The sequence below is a fragment of the Acipenser ruthenus genome, chromosome 10 (assembly GCF_902713425.1).
Source record: "Acipenser ruthenus chromosome 10, fAciRut3.2 maternal haplotype, whole genome shotgun sequence".
NCBI classification, from domain to species: domain Eukaryota; kingdom Metazoa; phylum Chordata; class Actinopteri; order Acipenseriformes; family Acipenseridae; genus Acipenser; species Acipenser ruthenus.
In genome coordinates this window covers 23,390,403-23,408,565 of record NC_081198.1, presented here as the reverse complement: position 1 = coordinate 23,408,565, position 18,163 = coordinate 23,390,403, and the positions used below count along the sequence as shown (strand labels likewise).

Here is an 18,163-nt window from a genome sequence, read left to right as displayed (position 1 = left end):
GCACTCCCCGGCCCTCACAAGCACTGGTTTTTTATAGATGGTTCTTTTTTTCCAGTCACTTTTAAAACAGCACAGGTTTTTTTCATGTTGATTTTAATCTGTGTCTGTTTTAACCATGTACAAAGCACAATTGTCTTGGTGTTTTTAAATGTATTTTAAATGCTTTTAAAACAAAATGTATGTCTGTATGCATGAATGTCATCTTTAAAAGAAATGTAAAATGAATGAAAAAACGAATGGGTGTAAATGTAAAAAATGTAAAATCTCAATAAAAGAGTATTAATATCTGATACGTCCCCTATCAGGGGACCATATATTAAATTGATTTTTGGAATCGGGAGATGGAACAGGGGCTTGCTCCGTCCACTCCACGCATCGGCCCGGTATTGCAGTACCTCCGGGAACGGTGCACACCTTTCTCTAACGTTGGTCAAAGTCAGATCTGGATCTCTCCTGTGAGCATTTTGTCTACCCCTGCTGGAGGGAGAGTGCCAGTGTTGATGCAAGTTTTCCCGCCGTTTTACTTCTTTTTTTTTTCTTTCTCTCTTTCTTTCTTGCTGTCTTTCTTTCTTTTATTCACATGTGATGATGATGTAGACAGCAGCAGTTTGTTTCCTGGGAGCATGCAGCTAACCAGACAAGTGTGGTGGAACATGTCCCTATGCCAGGTCCTTCTTAGCCAGCCATATACTCTGGCTTGTCTTCAGTTCGAATAAATCTTTCTAAGACTAAGGCTTAGAGGGTAGTGGCATTGCCCGCTCCCTCCGAGGGTCTGTGAGAGGTTTGTTCGGGTGAGGAGGAACAGAATTTTTTTTATTTTTGACTGGCTTTCTTCAGCTCGGCAACTTTTTGGAAGACTAATGCTCAGTCTGGTTTTGGCTTGCCCAATCCAGGCCGAGGGTCTTTCAAGATTTTGTTGACTGTTGAGAGCAGTTTTTTCTTTTTCAGGCGGTTCCCGTTTTTTTCTTTTTCAGGCGGTTCCGGCTTTTCCAGACGTTCCTGGAGTTAGAGAGAAGGAGGACCTACCATCCAGACGACCTTTGAGGACCCTTTGATGACCTAGACGACCTCATCCCCAGCCCTTGATTGTAGTCGAGATCCAGACCGAGAGCAGCAGGCGCCCAGCAGAGGGCACCATCTGGGAGGAGCAGAGGGCGGCCCCGGACCCCGAGGAGGCGTCACAGCCACGATTCTTCCTACGTGGTCTCGGTGCCAAGCAGCGCCCCCTACTCCGCCAGGGAAGGACACCGTTCACCTGGGGAGGGGGTCCCTCTTGCGAGGCAACCATCTCCTCAGGGACTAAAGTAATAGTTCCTTCAACTGCCCAGATTTGCTGCTTACGTTGTCTCTTTTCCGTAGAGAGAGACAACCCGGACGTCCAGAGGCTTCTCCCACCCCAATCGGAGGAGCCAGCTGAAGGATGGCGTTCCGGCCAACCCAGGAAACCAGGAGGCACAATGCGGTGCGCTTCACAAGAAACAAGCAAGATGAAACGGAACCAGGACTGACGAGACTGGAGTTCAGCCGGACCATTCTTCAGAGGGGTATGGGTTTTTCCCCTTCTGACTTGAATTGTTTGGTGAAATTGCCAGGGCTTAAGGAAGTGTTTGAGGTCAGTTTTAGGAACCCCCAAAAGTTACAAGAAATGTGGTCCTTTTGGGGGGAGAATAAATATCTCGCTCCATACAAAGAATTTTGTGTGGATGCACTGACAGACAGAGAAATGAAAGTTGTTACTGTCCAATTTTTCAATGAGGCTGTTAGCGACTATGATATTACAACATGGCTTAACCGCTATGGGAGGGTGTCATCAGAAGGGAGGAAAATTACAGATGAAGATGGGGTTTGGACAGGAGCCAGAAAGTGGCTGGTACGCCTTAATGTTGATCCATCGGGCATTGGAGGCGTCCGCCACATTCCAAACTCCATAGTGTTAGGGCCCAACAGAGGGCTGGTATTCTATAATGGGATGCCAAAACTCTGCAGGAAATGTGGGGAATTAGGACACCTGGCGGCCGCGTGTACTGTAGTCAAGTGCAGGAACTGCGGCGCCCCCCACGAGACCAGCCACTGCAGAGAAGAGAGGCAGTGCAATTTGTGTGGAAAGAAGGGGCACCTGTTTAAGGACTGCCCCTCTTCCTATGCCAACATGGCCAGAGCCAGCAAGGCAAACATGAACAAGCCTAGGCCTGAGCAGGAAGAGGGAGCAAGTAACAAAGATCAGTCCACATCACCACCAACAGTATCCAAGACCCAGACTCCAGCACCACCATCATCACCAGCACCCCCTCACCCCCCCGCCCCCGAGACATGTCCCGTTTTACGAGGACCCCTTCCCCCAGCCCAGAGAGAGAGTACAACAGCCACTCCACTAGCTCCTCCAGTAGCTCCTCTGATGCAGAACACGAGTCAGGGAGGGAGCCCGGACCCAGCAGCGGCCCCCCCCTGAGTAGGGCCCTCTCAGTGCCAGCACTCCCCCTCGGCTCTCGTTATGACGCCATAAGGATTGAGTCCGTGGGGGAGGAAAGCAAAAGCGACAGTGAAAGTGAGAGTGAGAAGGAGGGGAAGGGAGTGAAGAACCAGCAGAGGGTGGGGAAAAGAAAGGGTAGAGACGAGGGGGGGAAAAGAAAGAAGATCAGGATCAAAGACAGCAAGTTGCAGGTGGCCCCCATAGATCCAAAACCAGCTAATGTCCACAAAAAGTCCCCAGTCTTGCCCTCGCAGGCAGAGACGGAGGCGAGTGGGACGGCTACACTGCCGCCTAGTGGGCAGGTAGCAGCCAGCCAGGGCATCCCCAGCCAGCCTTCCCAGTCGTTGGCACAAACCCTAGCACACCTCGCAGAAGAGGTGTTCACTAATGCACCGAGGGAGAGGTCGGGGTCAACACCTTCCCTGACCAGCAGTACCTCTGTAGCAATGACCCTCTTCAAGCGAAGGGCCTCCCTTCAAAGCATCCTTGACCCCCTCCCTTGTATGGGCAAAACCAGGGGCCCCCTAGAGGTCCTCCTAGATACAGCACTGGAGGACATGGGAATACCCCTGGACGCGGTAAGCCAGAAGTCTGCTAACAGCTCCAATTCAACAGACGGTAACAGCCAAAGAATGCTGTCTGTCATAACCCCCCCCCCAGGACAAAGCTGACCCACACGTTCCGAGGGGCCCTGAGCAAGTTCCACCAGACTTACCTTGTGGGGAGTTGAATAGCCCCAACAACTCCACGTACTGTGCATATAAAGACGGTGCCTTCTTGGACGAGGCAGCAGTGAGTACCTTCTCAGGGGTGATGGGAGTTGCAAATAAGCCCAAGCCCCCTCGAAGCAAGCGTAGAGCTAAGAGTAGGAAGAGTGTCCCGACCTCCCAATCATAGTCGCTATGGGGTGGACGCAGCGACTCCTTTTCTTGTTAGCTACCCTGATGGCCCTGATATGTGTGTCTGTTAATGTCAGGAGCATCAGGGAGACACAAAAAAGATTTGATGTACTAAACTATCTAGCTAACTTGAAAGCAGATCTCATCTTTCTGCAGGAGTGTGGTATTTCGTCGAGCCCTGATTATAGGAACCTGAAGGAGACTTGGACCCTGGGGGACTCCTTCTGGTCGGGCTCCAACATAGCCAGAGCCGACGGAGTAGGTATCCTGTTTAAAAACCCATTTATTACCTCCCGCAGCAGCAGGGAGGTAGAACCTGGTAGAATTCTGAGCGTGGATGTGACATACAACAACACTCCCCTCAGACTGGTCAATGTCTACGCACCCACTAACCAAAACGAAAGAGTTCAATTTTTTCCACAGCTGCGTCCACTCCTGCTGGGGAACGTACCCGTCATCGTGTCAGGTGACTTCAATTGTGCTCTGAGGGACGTAGACCGGAGCAGGCCACGCAACGACCGCTCTAGTAGAGTTTTGTCCTCCGTAATATCTGATTTCTCCCTGTGTGATGCAGGTAAGGACCTGGTGCCTCCCTTTACCTGGGTGAGCTCATCTGGGACCTCCTTCTCCCGTATAGATCTCGTCCTGCATACCAGCTCCCTTACGAAGACGGCAGTAGACACCCAGGCCGTCTTCTTCTCTGACCATAGGCTCCTGCAGGTAACATTGCAGGTCCCTCAGACCTCCCAGATGGGGTCAGGGGTTTGGAAATTAAACACCTCCTTACTCGATGACCCCTCCATAGCTGCAGCCTATAAGAGCAGGCTTGTTGAGTGGACCACTTTGCGTGACCTATTCAACTCCCCTATAGAGTGGTGGGAGATGGTCAAAATCAGAACTAAGGGTTATTTCATAGCAGCAGGCAAGAGGAAAGCAAAAGAAAGGAGGGCCAAATATAAACACCTGAATGCTGCCCTCCAGCATCTGAGCCTGCTTCAGCTTCGGGGGTTCCCTGTAAGCGACGAGATAGCCCAGACCAAGCTAGATCTTTCAGTGCTTTGTAGGGAGGAACAACGAAAGGTCATGCACAATGCAAAAGTGCAAAAAATGGAGGAAGACGAAAAGTGTACTCGCTTCTTCTTCCAGAAAACGAGGGAGAAGCGGCACTTGATGTCCTCCATGCTCGACAGCAGGGGGAGGATAGTAGAGGATAGTGAGGGAGTGAAAAAAGTGGTAGAGAACTTCTATAGGGACCTATATAACATCAAAGCTACAGATGACACCCTGATAGAGTGGTTCCTGAGCCAGTTGGAGCCTGACTCAGTGCGGGACGACGAGGAGGAGGAGAAGGACCCAGAACTCACGCTGGAGGAGCTCACCCAGGCGGTTAAGACCATGAACACCGGTAAGACGCCAGGTCCAGATGGCATCCCGGGTGAGTATTACCATCTTTTTTGGGACATGCTAAAAGTCCATTTAGCGGAGGTCTACAGAGCGGTCTACAGGGAGAAGCGGTTGGGCCCTTCTATGCGGGAGAGTGTAATTACTCTCCTTCATAAGAAAGGGGAAGTTAAAGATCTACGGAATTGGCGCCCAATCAGCCTCCTTTGCGTGGATTACAAGATACTAGCCAAAGCTCTGATGCTCCGGCTACAAGTACACCTCCCTTTGGTCATTGGCCCCGACCAGGCTTGTGGCGTCCCAGGGAGGTCCATCACGGATATTTTAATGTTAACAAGGGACATTCTGGCTTATTCTAGAGAACGGAACCATCCCCTCTGCCTGTTCAACCTTGACCAGGAGAAGGCGTTCGATAGGGTAAGCCATGAATATATGTACAAAGTGATGGACCAGATGAAATTCGCTCCTGGACTTAGGGAGTGGGTTAAAACCATATATACAAACATTAGTACCCGAGTCTTGGTGAACAGGCACCTGACTGGTAAAATATCTATCCAGTCAGGGGTCAGACAGGGTTGCCCACTATCCCCACTGCTATATGTCGTGTGCATTGAACCCCTCCTGCAGGCAATTCGTAGGGATACCAATATAACTGGTTTCCAGCTGCCTGGATCCAACGGGGTCCAGGTCAAAACAACAGCATATATGGACGATGTGTCACTCATTTGCACCAACACATCGTCGGTACCTCGGATTAGTAATATCCTTGAGAAGTACTGCACGGCGACCGGGGCAGTGATTAATAAGTCCAAGAGCGAAGTCTACGTGTCTAAAAATTGGCAGGTAGATAGGGAACTGTCGGACATGTACCCTGTCAAAAAGGACAAAATCAAGATTCTGGGCCTCATTTTCGAGAACAATAGCTCGGGGGCCCAGAGCTGGACGGCGGCCATTAACCAGGTCCGTAAAAAGATTGGCGGATGGAGCACAAGATCCTTAACAATGACGGGTAGAGTATTAATAACAAAGTCTATACTGTTCCCCATCCTCTCTTATGTAGGAAAAATCTTTCCCCCAGACAGGACCACCAAAAAAGTGGTGGACCGCATTATCCACCGCTTTATCTGGGGCAGCAAGATGGAGAGGGTAAAGCGAGCCACCCTGAGTAAAGCCGACAAGAAGGGAGGTAAGGGGGTCCCGGACGTTGTGCAGCTCACCCGAGTGCAGGGGCTCACGCAAACTATCAAGAACATCCAGGCCCTGGACAGGAAGGTATGTTACATGAATCGTTTCTATTTTGCCACCTGTCTCAGGGCCTTGGGCCTCTGCACTATTGATAACACCGTGCCGTACTCCTGGGACCCCCCATTGTATTATAGAACCTTAAGGGACACTATATATAAATTGGGCTTAGATAAAGCAAAATTGGCCTCCTGGGAATACAAGGCTGTAACTAAATATCTTGCCGGTTCCCAGGAAATTGAAAAAGTAGCTACTTTCTCCCTCACCCAAAGCCAAAAAATCTGGGAGAATGTGTCTCACAGCTGCCTCAGTAATGTCCAGAAGGATATAGCATGGAACACCGTCCACAGTGCACTCCCCACTCGAGCGTTCATGTTCAGGAGGGGACTAGCCCAAGTAGAAACATGCCCCTATGCAAAGTGCCGCAAGAGAGAAACACCAGCCCATATCTTCTGGGAGTGTGATGTGGCTGGCAGTGTCTGGCTCTCTGTCTCTGTCTTCCTAAACAGGTTTGCTGACACGGCCAAGATGACCGCTGAGACTGTGCTCTATGGGCCTGCGGGAGGAATCGATACCAGCACAGCTAAGTGCGTTTGGCGTGTCATCAATGTTGTCAAGCAGATCCTGTGGGAAGGCCGTAACGTCTGTGTCTATCACAAGCAGGAGCTAGACACTATCACCACGACCAGAAGGGCACAAACTCTTATCAAGGACTTTGTAATTCTGGACATCCGGACCCTCGGGAAGGACAAGGCCTGCGCGGAGTGGAGGATCGCCGGACTTCAGGACGTGAAGATGGAATAAAGGAAAAAACTGGAACCGCTAGCTCCTAGGAGCGGGACTACGGGGCACCGCTAAGCCTTTTATTTATTTTGTCATGCCAGCATTCCGCCCTTTTTAGCTGGCATGACCGTTTTTCAACGGTGCCCTGGTTTTATGTAGTCTTTTTGTTTCAGTTTTATGGACCTTTGATTTAATTTGAATGTTTTATTTGATTTTGTTTTGTTTTGTTTTATGTATCTTTAAGATTTTTAATGTAAACTATTAAAAGTTACATTTTAAGTGTTTTAAAATTTTAGAATTTTAACTCACTGTTTATACACTGTCCCTTTTCCCCTGTCCCTGTCTTAGATCTAGTTTTATGTTCACTTTTGAACCTTTTTAGAGAGCACTCCCCGGCCCTCACAAGCACTGGTTTTTTATAGATGGTTCTTTTTTTCCAGTCACTTTTAAAACAGCACAGGTTTTTTTCATGTTGATTTTAATCTGTGTCTGTTTTAACCATGTACAAAGCACAATTGTCTTGGTGTTTTTAAATGTGTTTTAAATGCTTTTAAAACAAAATGTATGTCTGTATGCATGAATGTCATCTTTAAAAGAAATGTAAAATGAATGAAAAAACGAATGGGTGTAAATGTAAAAAAAGGTAAAATCTCAATAAAAGAGTATTAATATCTGATACGTCCCCTATCAGGGGACCATATATTAAATTGATTTTTGGAATCGGGAGATGGAACAGGGGCTTGCTCCGTCCACTCCACGCATCGGCCCGGTATTGCAGTACCTCCGGGAACGGTGCACACCTTTCTCTAACGTTGGTCAAAGTCAGATCTGGATCTCTCCTGTGAGCATTTTGTCTACCCCTGCTGGAGGGAGAGTGCCAGTGTTGATGCAAGTTTTCCCGCCGTTTTACTTCTTTTTTTTTTCTTTCTCTCTTTCTTTCTCTCTTTCTTTCTCTCTTTCTTTCTTGCTGTCTTTCTTTCTTTTATTCACATGTGGTGATGATGTAGACAGCAGCAGGTTGTTTCCTGGGAGCATGCAGCTAACCAGACAAGTGTGGTGGAACATGTCCCTATGCCAGGACCTTCTTAGCAAGCCAGCCAGCCAGCGAGGCACAGTTGTAGTTACCCAAGGCACCTTGCACAGCATAGCAGCTTGGCATGACTATTTGTAAGACGCACTCCGCCAGTTTATGTTTTGTTTTTGGTGTTATGTGTGTGTTTTTGCTTTGTTTTGTTTTCTCCTGCTTAAATTGCACATTTCCCCTCTGGAAGCAGCAGCCCGTTTTTTTGGGGTCTGCTTGTGCTTGAAATTTTGCACCCACCGTTGAATCCCCCTGTGCCGTCCGGGCTGGGGGGCCCCGGGCAAGGGCCAAGTCGCCATCGCTTCTCGGCCTTTTGGCTAAGATCAAGTGTAGTATCTGTTCTTATCAGTTTAATATCTGATACGTCCCCTATCAGGGGACCATATATTAAATTGATTTTTGGAATCGGGAGATGGACAGGGGCTTGCTCCGTCCACTCCACGCATCGGCCCGGTATTGCAGTACCTCCGGGAACGGTGCACACCTTTCTCTAACGTTGGTCAAAGTCAGATCTGGATCTCTCCTGTGAGCATTTTGTCTACCCCTGCTGGAGGGAGAGTGCCAGTGTTGATGCAAGTTTTCCCGCCGTTTTACTTCTTTTTTTTTTCTTTCTCTCTTTCTTTCTTTCTCTCTTTCTTTCTCTCTTTCTCTCTTTCTTTCTCTCTTTCTTTCTTGCTCTCTTTCTTTCTTTTATTCACATGTGGTGATGATGTAGACAGCAGCAGGTTGTTTCCTGGGAGCATGCAGCTAACCAGACAAGTGTGGTGGAACATGTCCCTATGCCAGGACCTTCTTAGCAAGCCAGCCAGCCAGCGAGGCACAGTTGTAGTTACCCAAGGCACCTTGCACAGCATAGCAGCTTGGCATGACTATTTGTAAGACGCACTCCGCCAGTTTATGTTTTGTTTTTGGTGTTATGTGTGTGTTTTTGCTTTGTTTTGTTTCCTCCTGCTTAAATTGCACATTTCCCCTCTGGAAGCAGCAGCCCGTTTTTTGGGGGTCTGCTTGTGCTTGGAATTTTGCACCCACCTTTGAATCCCCCTGTGCCGTCCAGGCTGGGGGGCCCCGGGCAAGGGCCAAGTCGCCATCGCTTCTCGGCCTTTTGGCTAAGATCAAGTGTAGTATCTGTTCTTATCAGTTTAATATCTGATACGTCCCCTATCAGGGGACCATATATTAAATTGATTTTTGGAATCGGGAGATGGAACAGGGGCTTACTCCGTCCACTCCACGCATCGGCCCGGTATTGCAGTTCCTCCGGGAACGGTGCACACCTTTCTCTAACGTTGGTCAAAGTCAGATCTGGATCTCTCCTGTGAGCATTTTGTCTACCCCTGCTGGAGGGAGAGTGCCAGTGTTGATGCAAGTTTTCCCGCCGTTTTACTTCTTTTTTTTTCTTTCTCTCTTTCTTTCTTTCTCTTTCTTTCTCTCTTTCTTTCTTGCTGTCTTTCTTTCTTTTATTCACATGTGGTGATGATGTAGACAGCAGCAGTTTGTTTCCTGGGAGCATGCAGCTAACCAGACAAGTGTGGTGGAACATGTCCCTATGCCAGGTCCTTCTTAGCCAGCCATATACTCTGGCTTCTCTTCAGTTCGAATAAATCTTTCTAAGACTAAGGCTTAGAGGGTAGTGGCATTGCCCGCTCCCTCCGAGGGTCTGTGAGAGGTTTGTTCGGGTGAGGAGGAACAGAATTTTTTTTATTTTTGACTGGCTTTCTTCAGCTCGGCAACTTTTTGGAAGACTAATGCTCAGTCTGGTTTTGGCTTGCCCAATCCAGGCCGAGGGTCTTTCAAGATTTTGTTGACTGTTGAGAGCAGTTTTTTCTTTTTCAGGCGGTTCCCGTTTTTTTCTTTTTCAGGCGGTTCCGGCTTTTCCAGACGTTCCTGGAGTTAGAGAGAAGGAGGACCTACCATCCAGACGACCTTTGAGGACCCTTTGATGACCTAGACGACCTCATCCCCAGCCCTTGATTGTAATCGAGATCCAGACCGAGAGAGCAGCAGGTGCCCAGCAGAGGGCGCCATCTGGGAGGAGCAGAGGGCGGCCCCGGACCCCGAGGAGGCGTCACAGCCACGATTCTTCCTACGTGGTCTCGGTGCCAAGCAGCGCCCCCTACTCCGCCAGGGAAGGACACCGTTCACCTGGGGAGGGGGTCCCTCTTGCGAGGCGACCATCTCCTCAGGGACTAAAGTAATAGTTCCTTCAACTGCCCAGATTTGCTGCTTACGTTGTCTCTTTTCCGTAGAGAGAGACAACCCGGATGTCCAGAGGCTTCTCCCACCCCAATCGGAGGAGCCAGCTGAAGGATGGCGTTCCGGCCAACCCAGGAAACCAGGAGGCACAATGCGGTGCGCTTCACAAGAAACAAGCAAGATGAAACGGAACCAGGACTGACAAGACTGGAGTTCAGCCGGACCATTCTTCAGAGGGGTATGGGTTTTTCCCCTTCTGACTTGAATTGTTTGGTGAAATTGCCAGGGCTTAAGGAAGTGTTTGAGGTCAGTTTTAGGAACCCCCAAAAGTTACAAGAAATGTGGTCCTTTTGGGGGGAGAATAAATATCTCGCTCCATACAAAGAATTTTGTGTGGATGCACTGACAGACAGAGAAATGAAAGTTGTTACTGTCCAATTTTTCAATGAGGCTGTTAGCGACTATGATATTACAACATGGCTTAACCGCTATGGGAGGGTGTCATCAGAAGGGAGGAAAATTACAGATGAAGATGGGGTTTGGACAGGAGCCAGAAAGTGGCTGGTACGCCTTAATGTTGATCCATCGGGCATTGGAGGCGTCCGCCACATTCCAAACTCCATAGTGTTAGGGCCCAACAGAGGGCTGGTATTCTATAATGGGATGCCAAAACTCTGCAGGAAATGTGGGGAATTAGGACACCTGGCGGCCGCGTGTACTGTAGTCAAGTGCAGGAACTGCGGCGCCCCCCACGAGACCAGCCACTGCAGAGAAGAGAGGCAGTGCAATTTGTGTGGAAAGAAGGGGCACCTGTTTAAGGACTGCCCCTCTTCCTATGCCAACATGGCCAGAGCCAGCAAGGCAAACATGAACAAGCCTAGGCCTGAGCAGGAAGAGGGAGCAAGTAACAAAGATCAGTCCACATCACCACCAACAGTATCCAAGACCCAGACTCCAGCACCACCATCATCACCAGCACCCCCTCACCCCCCCGCCCCCGAGACATGTCCCGTTTTACGAGGACCCCTTCCCCCAGCCCAGAGAGAGAGTACAACAGCCACTCCACTAGCTCCTCCAGTAGCTCCTCTGATGCAGAACACGAGTCAGGGAGGGAGCCCGGACCCAGCAGCGGCCCCCCCTGAGTAGGGCCCTCTCAGCGCCAGCACTCCCCCTCGGCTCTCGTTATGACGCCATAAGGATTGAGTCCGTGGGGGAGGAAAGCAAAAGCGACAGTGAAAGTGAGAGTGAGAAGGAGGGGAAGGGAGTGAAGAACCAGCAGAGGGTGGGGAAAAGAAAGGGTAGAGACGAGGGGGGGAAAGAAAGAAGATCAGGATCAAAGACAGCAAGTTGCAGGTGGCCCCCATAGATCCAAAACCAGCTAATGTCCACACAAAGTCCCCAGTCTTGCCCTCGCAGGCAGAGACGGAGGCGAGTGGGACGGCTACACTGCCACCTAGTGGGCAGGTAGCAGCCAGCCAGGGCATCCCCAGCCAGCCTTCCCAGTCGTTGGCACAAACCCTAGCACACCTCGCAGAAGAGGTGTTCACTAATGCACCGAGGGAGAGGTCGGGGTCAACACCTTCCCTGACCAGCAGTACCTCTGTAGCAATGACCCTCTTCAAGCGAAGGGCCTCCCTTCAAAGCATCCTTGACCCCCTCCCTTGTATGGGCAAAACCAGGGGCCCCCTAGAGGTCCTCCTAGATACAGCACTGGAGGACATGGGAATACCCCTGGACACGGTAAACCAGAAGTCTGCTAACAGCTCCAATTCAACAGACGGTAACAGCCAAAGAATGCTGTCTGTCATAACCCCCCCCCCAGGACAAAGCTGACCCACACGTTCCGAGGGGCCCTGAGCAAGTTCCACCAGACTTACCTTGTGGGGAGTTGAATAGCCCCAACAACTCCACGTACTGTGCATATAAAGACGGTGCCTTCTTGGACGAGGCAGCAGTGAGTACCTTCTCAGGGGTGATGGGAGTTGCAAATAAGCCCAAGCCCCCTCGAAGCAAGCGTAGAGCTAAGAGTAGGAAGAGTGTCCCGACCTCCCAATCATAGTCGCTATGGGGTGGACGCAGCGACTCCTTTTCTTGTTAGCTACCCTGATGGCCCTGATATGTGTGTCTGTTAATGTCAGGAGCATCAGGGAGACACAAAAAAGATTTGATGTACTAAACTATCTAGCTAACTTGAAAGCAGATCTCATCTTTCTGCAGGAGTGTGGTATTTCGTCGAGCCCTGATTATAGGGACCTGAAGGAGAGTTGGACCCTGGGGGACTCCTTCTGGTCGGGCTCCAACATAGCCAGAGCCGACGGAGTAGGTATCCTGTTTAAAAACCCATTTATTACCTCCCGCAGCAGCAGGGAGGTAGAACCTGGTAGAATTCTGAGCGTGGATGTGACATACAACAACACTCCCCTCAGACTGGTCAATGTCTACGCACCCACTAACCAAAACGAAAGAGTTCAATTTTTTCCACAGCTGCGTCCACTCCTGCTGAGGAACGTACCCGTCATCGTGTCAGGTGACTTCAATTGTGCTCTGAGGGACGTAGACCGGAGCAGGCCACGCAACGACCGCTCTAGTAGAGTTTTGTCCTCCGTAATATCTGATTTCTCCCTGTGTGATGCAGGTAAGGACCTGGTGCCTCCCTTTACCTGGGTGAGCTCATCTGGGACCTCCTTCTCCCGTATAGATCTCGTCCTGCATACCAGCTCCCTTACGAAGACGGCAGTAGACACCCAGGCCGTCTTCTTCTCTGGTAACATTGCAGGTCCCTCAGACCTCCCAGATGGGGTCAGGGGTTTGGAAATTAAACACCTCCTTACTCGATGACCCCTCCATAGCTGCAGCCTATAAGAGCAGGCTTGTTGAGTGGACCACTTTGCGTGACCTATTCAACTCCCCTATAGAGTGGTGGGAGATGGTCAAAATGAGAACTAAGGGTTATTTCATAGCAGCAGGCAAGAGGAAAGCAAAAGAAAGGAGGGCCAAATATAAACACCTGAATGCTGCCCTCCAGCATCTGAGCCTGCTTCAGCTTCGGGGGTTCCCTGTAAGCGACGAGATAGCCCAGACCAAGCTAGATCTTTCAGTGCTTTGTAGGGAGGAACAACGAAAGGTCATGCACAATGCAAAAGTGCAAAAAATGGAGGAAGACGAAAAGTGTACTCGCTTCTTCTTCCAGAAAACGAGGGAGAAGCGGCACTTGATGTCCTCCATGCTCGACAGCAGGGGGAGGATAGTAGAGGATAGTGAGGGAGTGAAAAAAGTGGTAGAGAACTTCTATAGGGACCTATATAACATCAAAGCTACAGATGACACCCTGATAGAGTGGTTCCTGAGCCAGTTGGAGCCTGACTCAGTGCGGGACGACGAGGAGGAGGAGAAGGACCCAGAACTCACGCTGGAGGAGCTCACCCAGGCGGTTAAGACCATGAACACCGGTAAGACGCCAGGTCCAGATGGCATCCCGGGTGAGTATTACCATCTTTTTTGGGACATGCTAAAAGTCCATTTAGCGGAGGTCTACAGAGCGGTCTACAGGGAGAAGCGGTTGGGCCCTTCTATGCGGGAGAGTGTAATTACTCTCCTTCATAAGAAAGGGGAAGTTAAAGATCTACGGAATTGGCGCCCAATCAGCCTCCTTTGCGTGGATTACAAGATACTAGCCAAAGCTCTGATGCTCCGGCTACAAGTACACCTCCCTTTGGTCATTGGCCCCGACCAGGCTTGTGGCGTCCCAGGGAGGTCCATCACGGATATTTTAATGTTAACAAGGGACATTCTGGCTTATTCTAGAGAACGGAACCATCCCCTCTGCCTGTTCAACCTTGACCAGGAGAAGGCGTTCGATAGGGTAAGCCATGAATATATGTACAAAGTGATGGACCAGATGAAATTCGCTCCTGGACTTAGGGAGTGGGTTAAAACCATATATACAAACATTAGTACCCGAGTCTTGGTGAACAGGCACCTGACTGGTAAAATATCTATCCAGTCAGGGGTCAGACAGGGTTGCCCACTATCCCCACTGCTATATGTCGTGTGCATTGAACCCCTCCTGCAGGCAATTCGTAGGGATACCAATATAACTGGTTTCCAGCTGCCTGGATCCAACAGGGTCCAGGTCAAAACAACAGCATATATGGACGATGTGACACTCATTTGCACCAACACATCGTCGGTACCTCGGATTACTAATATCCTTGAGAAGTACTGCACGGCGACCGGGGCAGTGATTAATAAGTCCAAGAGCGAAGTCTACGTGTCTAAAAATTGGCAGGTAGATAGGGAACTGTCGGACATGTACCCTGTCAAAAAGGACAAAATCAAGATTCTGGGCCTCATTTTCGAGAACAATAGCTCGGGGGCCCAGAGCTGGACGGCGGCCATTAACCAGGTCCGTAAAAAGATTGGCGGATGGAGCACAAGATCCTTAACAATGACGGGTAGAGTATTAATAACCAAGTCTATACTGTTCCCCATCCTCTCTTATGTAGGAAAAATCTTTCCCCCAGACAGGACCACCAAAAAAGTGGTGGACCGCATTATCCACCGCTTTATCTGGGGCAGCAAGATGGAGAGGGTAAAGCGAGCCACCCTGAGTAAAGCCGACAAGAAGGGAGGTAAGGGGGTCCCGGACGTTGTGCAGCTCACCCGAGTGCAGGGGCTCACGCAAACTATCAAGAACATCCAGGCCCTGGACAGGAAGGTATGTTACATGAATCGTTTCTATTTTGCCACCTGTCTCAGGGCCTTGGGCCTCTGCACTATTGATAACACCGTGCCGTACTCCTGGGACCCCCCATTGTATTATAGAACCTTAAGGGACACTATATATAAATTGGGCTCAGATAAAGCAAAATTGGCCTCCTGGGAATACAAGGCTGTAACTAAATATCTTGCCGGTTCCCAGGAAATTGAAAAAGTAGCTACTTTCTCCCTCACCCAAAGCCAAAAAATCTGGGAGAATGTGTCTCACAGCTGCCTCAGTAATGTCCAGAAGGATATAGCATGGAACACCGTCCACAGTGCACTCCCCACTCGAGCGTTCATGTTCAGGAGGGGACTAGCCCAAGTAGAAACATGCCCCTATGCAAAGTGCCGCAAGAGAGAAACACCAGCCCATATCTTCTGGGAGTGTGATGTGGCTGGCAGTGTCTGGCTCTCTGTCTCTGTCTTCCTAAACAGGTTTGCTGACACGGCCAAGATGACCGCTGAGACTGTGCTCTATGGGCCTGCGGGAGGAATCGATACCAGCACAGCTAAGTGCGTTTGGCGTGTCATCAATGTTGTCAAGCAGATCCTGTGGGAAGGCCGTAACGTCTGTGTCTATCACAAGCAGGAGCTAGACACTATCACCACGACCAGAAGGGCACAAACTCTTATCAAGGACTTTGTAATTCTGGACATCCGGACCCTCGGGAAGGACAAGGCCTGCGCGGAGTGGAGGATCGCCGGACTTCAGGACGTGAAGATGGAATAAAGGAAAAAACTGGAACCGCTAGCTCCTAGGAGCGGGACTACGGGGCACCGCTAAGCCTTTTATTTATTTTGTCATGCCAGCATTCCGCCCTTTTTAGCTGGCATGACCGTTTTTTCAACGGTGCCCTGGTTTTATGTAGTCTTTTTGTTTCAGTTTTATTGACTTTTATTTGATTTACGTTGAATGTTTTATTTGATTTTGTTTTGTTTTGTTTTATGTATCTTTAAGATTTTTAATGTAAACTATTAAAAGTTACATTTTAAGTGTTTTAAAATTTTAGAATTTTAACTCACTGTTCTATACACTGTCCCTTTTCCCCTGTCCCTGTTTTAGATCTAGTTTTATGTTCACTTTTGAACTTTTTTAGAGAGCACTCCCCGGCCCTCACAAACACTGGTTTTTTATAGATGGTTCTTTTTTTCCAGTCACTTTTAAAGCAGCACAGGTTTTTTTCATGTTGATTTTAATCTGTGTCTGTTTTAACCATGTACAAAGCACAATTGTCTTGGTGTTTTTAAATGTATTTTAAATGCTTTTAAAACAAAATGTATGTCTGTATGCATGAATGTCATCTTTAAAAGAAATGTAAAATGAATGAAAAAAACGAATGGGTGTAAATGTAAAAAATGTAAAATCTCTTTCTCTCTTTCTTTCTCTCTTTCTCGTATCTGTTCTTATCAGTTTAATATCTGATACGTCCCCTATCAGGGGACCATATATTAAATTGATTTTTGGAATCGGGAGATGGAACAGGGGCTTGCTCTGTCCACTCCACGCATCGGCCCGGTATTGCAGTACCTCCGGGAACGGTGCACACCTTTCTCTAACGTTGGTCAAAGTCAGATCTGGATCTCTCCTGTGAGCATTTTGTCTACCCCTGCTGGAGGGAGAGTGCCAGTGTTGATGCAAGTTTTCCCGCCGTTTTACTTCTTTTTTTTTTCTTTCTCTCTTTCTTTCTTTCTCTCTTTCTTTCTCTCTTTCTCTCTTTCTTTCTCTCTTTCTTTCTTGCTGTCTTTCTTTCTTTTATTCACATGTGGTGATGATGTAGACAGCAGCAGGTTGTTTCCTGGGAGCATGCAGCTAACCAGACAAGTGTGGTGGAACATGTCCCTATGCCAGGACCTTCTTAGCAAGCCAGCCAGCCAGCGAGGCACAGTTGTAGTTACCCAAGGCACCTTGCACAGCATAGCAGCTTGGCATGACTATTTGTAAGACGCACTCCGCCAGTTTATGTTTTGTTTTTGGTGTTATGTGTGTGTTTTTGCTTTGTTTTGTTTCCTCCTGCTTAAATTGTACATTTCCCCTCTGGAAGCAGCAGCCCGTTTTTTGGGGGTCTGCTTGTGCTTGGAATTTTGCACCCACCTTTGAATCCCCCTGTGCCGTCCGGGCTGGGGGGCCCCGGGCAAGGGCCAAGTCGCCATCGCTTCTCGGCCTTTTGGCTAAGATCAAGTGTAGTATCTGTTCTTATCAGTTTAATATCTGATACGTCCCCTATCAGGGGACCATATATTAAATTGATTTTTGGAATCGGGAGATGGAACAGGGGCTTGCTCCGTCCACTCCACGCATCGGCCCGGTATTGCAGTACCTCCGGGAACGGTGCACACCTTTCTCTAACGTTGGTCAAAGTCAGATCTGGATCTCTCCTGTGAGCATTTTGTCTACCCCTGCTGGAGGGAGAGTGACAGTGTTGATGCAAGTTTTCCCGCCGTTTTACTTCTTTTTTTTCTTTCTCTCTTTCTTTCTTTCTCTCTTTCTTTCTCTCTTTCTCTCTTTCTTTCTGTCTTTCTTTCTTGCTGTCTTTCTTTCTTTTATTCACATGTGGTGATGATGTAGACAGCAGCAGGTTGTTTCCTGGGAGCATGCAGCTAACCAGACAAGTGTGGTGGAACATGTCCCTATGCCAGGACCTTCTTAGCAAGCCAGCCAGCCAGCTAGGCACAGTTGTAGTTACCCAAGGCACCTTGCACAGCATAGCAGCTTGGCATGACTATTTGTAAGACGCACTCCGCCAGTTTATGTTTTGTTTTTGGTGTTATGTGTGTGTTTTTGCTTTGTTTTGTTTCCTCCTGCTTAAATTGCACATTTCCCCTCTGGAAGCAGCAGCCCGTTTTTTGGGGGTCTGCTTATGCTTGGAATTTTGCACCCACCTTTGAATCCCCCTGTGCCGTCCGGGCTGGGGGGCCCCGGGCAAGGGCCAAGTCGCCATCGCTTCTCGGCCTTTTGGCTAAGATCAAGTGTAGTATCTGTTCTTATCAGTTTAATATCTGATACGTCCCCTATCAGGGGACCATATATTAAATTGATTTTTGGAATCGGGAGATGGAACAGGGGCTTGCTCCGTCCACTCCACGCATCGGCCCGGTATTGCAGTACCTCCGGGAACGGTGCACACCTTTCTCTAACGTTGGTCAAAGTCAGATCTGGATCTCTCCTGTGAGCATTTTGTCTACCCCTGCTGGAGGGAGAGTGCCAGTGTTGATGCAAGTTTTACCGCCGTTTTACTTCTTTTTTTTTCTTTCTCTCTTTCTTTCTTTCTCTTTCTTTCTCTCTTTCTTTCTTGCTGTCTTTCTTTCTTTTATTCACATGTGGTGATGATGTAG

General features: G+C 49.0%; 5 non-coding genes and 2 pseudogenes across 5 annotated transcripts; all 7 read left to right on the top strand.

The window, feature by feature from the left end:
- Positions 1-262: 262 nt before the first annotated feature.
- Positions 263-417, top strand: LOC131738705 (U2 spliceosomal RNA; annotated as a pseudogene).
- Positions 418-7,443: 7,026 nt separating this feature from the next.
- On the top strand, positions 7,444-7,598 carry LOC131738740 (U2 spliceosomal RNA; annotated as a pseudogene).
- Positions 7,599-8,173: 575 nt separating this feature from the next.
- Positions 8,174-8,363, top strand: LOC131738254 (U2 spliceosomal RNA). Its single transcript, XR_009329818.1, has one exon. It is a non-coding gene; the product is annotated as a U2 spliceosomal RNA (small nuclear RNA).
- A 599-nt stretch (positions 8,364-8,962) lies between these two features.
- LOC131738317 (U2 spliceosomal RNA) lies at positions 8,963-9,153 on the top strand. Its single transcript, XR_009329881.1, has one exon. It is a non-coding gene; the product is annotated as a U2 spliceosomal RNA (small nuclear RNA).
- A 7,040-nt stretch (positions 9,154-16,193) lies between these two features.
- On the top strand, positions 16,194-16,380 carry LOC131738445 (U2 spliceosomal RNA). The gene has a single exon (XR_009329972.1). It is a non-coding gene; the product is annotated as a U2 spliceosomal RNA (small nuclear RNA).
- Positions 16,381-16,979: 599 nt separating this feature from the next.
- Positions 16,980-17,170, top strand: LOC131739193 (U2 spliceosomal RNA). Its single transcript, XR_009330360.1, has one exon. It is a non-coding gene; the product is annotated as a U2 spliceosomal RNA (small nuclear RNA).
- Positions 17,171-17,767: 597 nt separating this feature from the next.
- LOC131739192 (U2 spliceosomal RNA) lies at positions 17,768-17,958 on the top strand. The gene has a single exon (XR_009330359.1). It is a non-coding gene; the product is annotated as a U2 spliceosomal RNA (small nuclear RNA).
- The last annotated feature ends 205 nt before the right edge of the window (positions 17,959-18,163 follow it).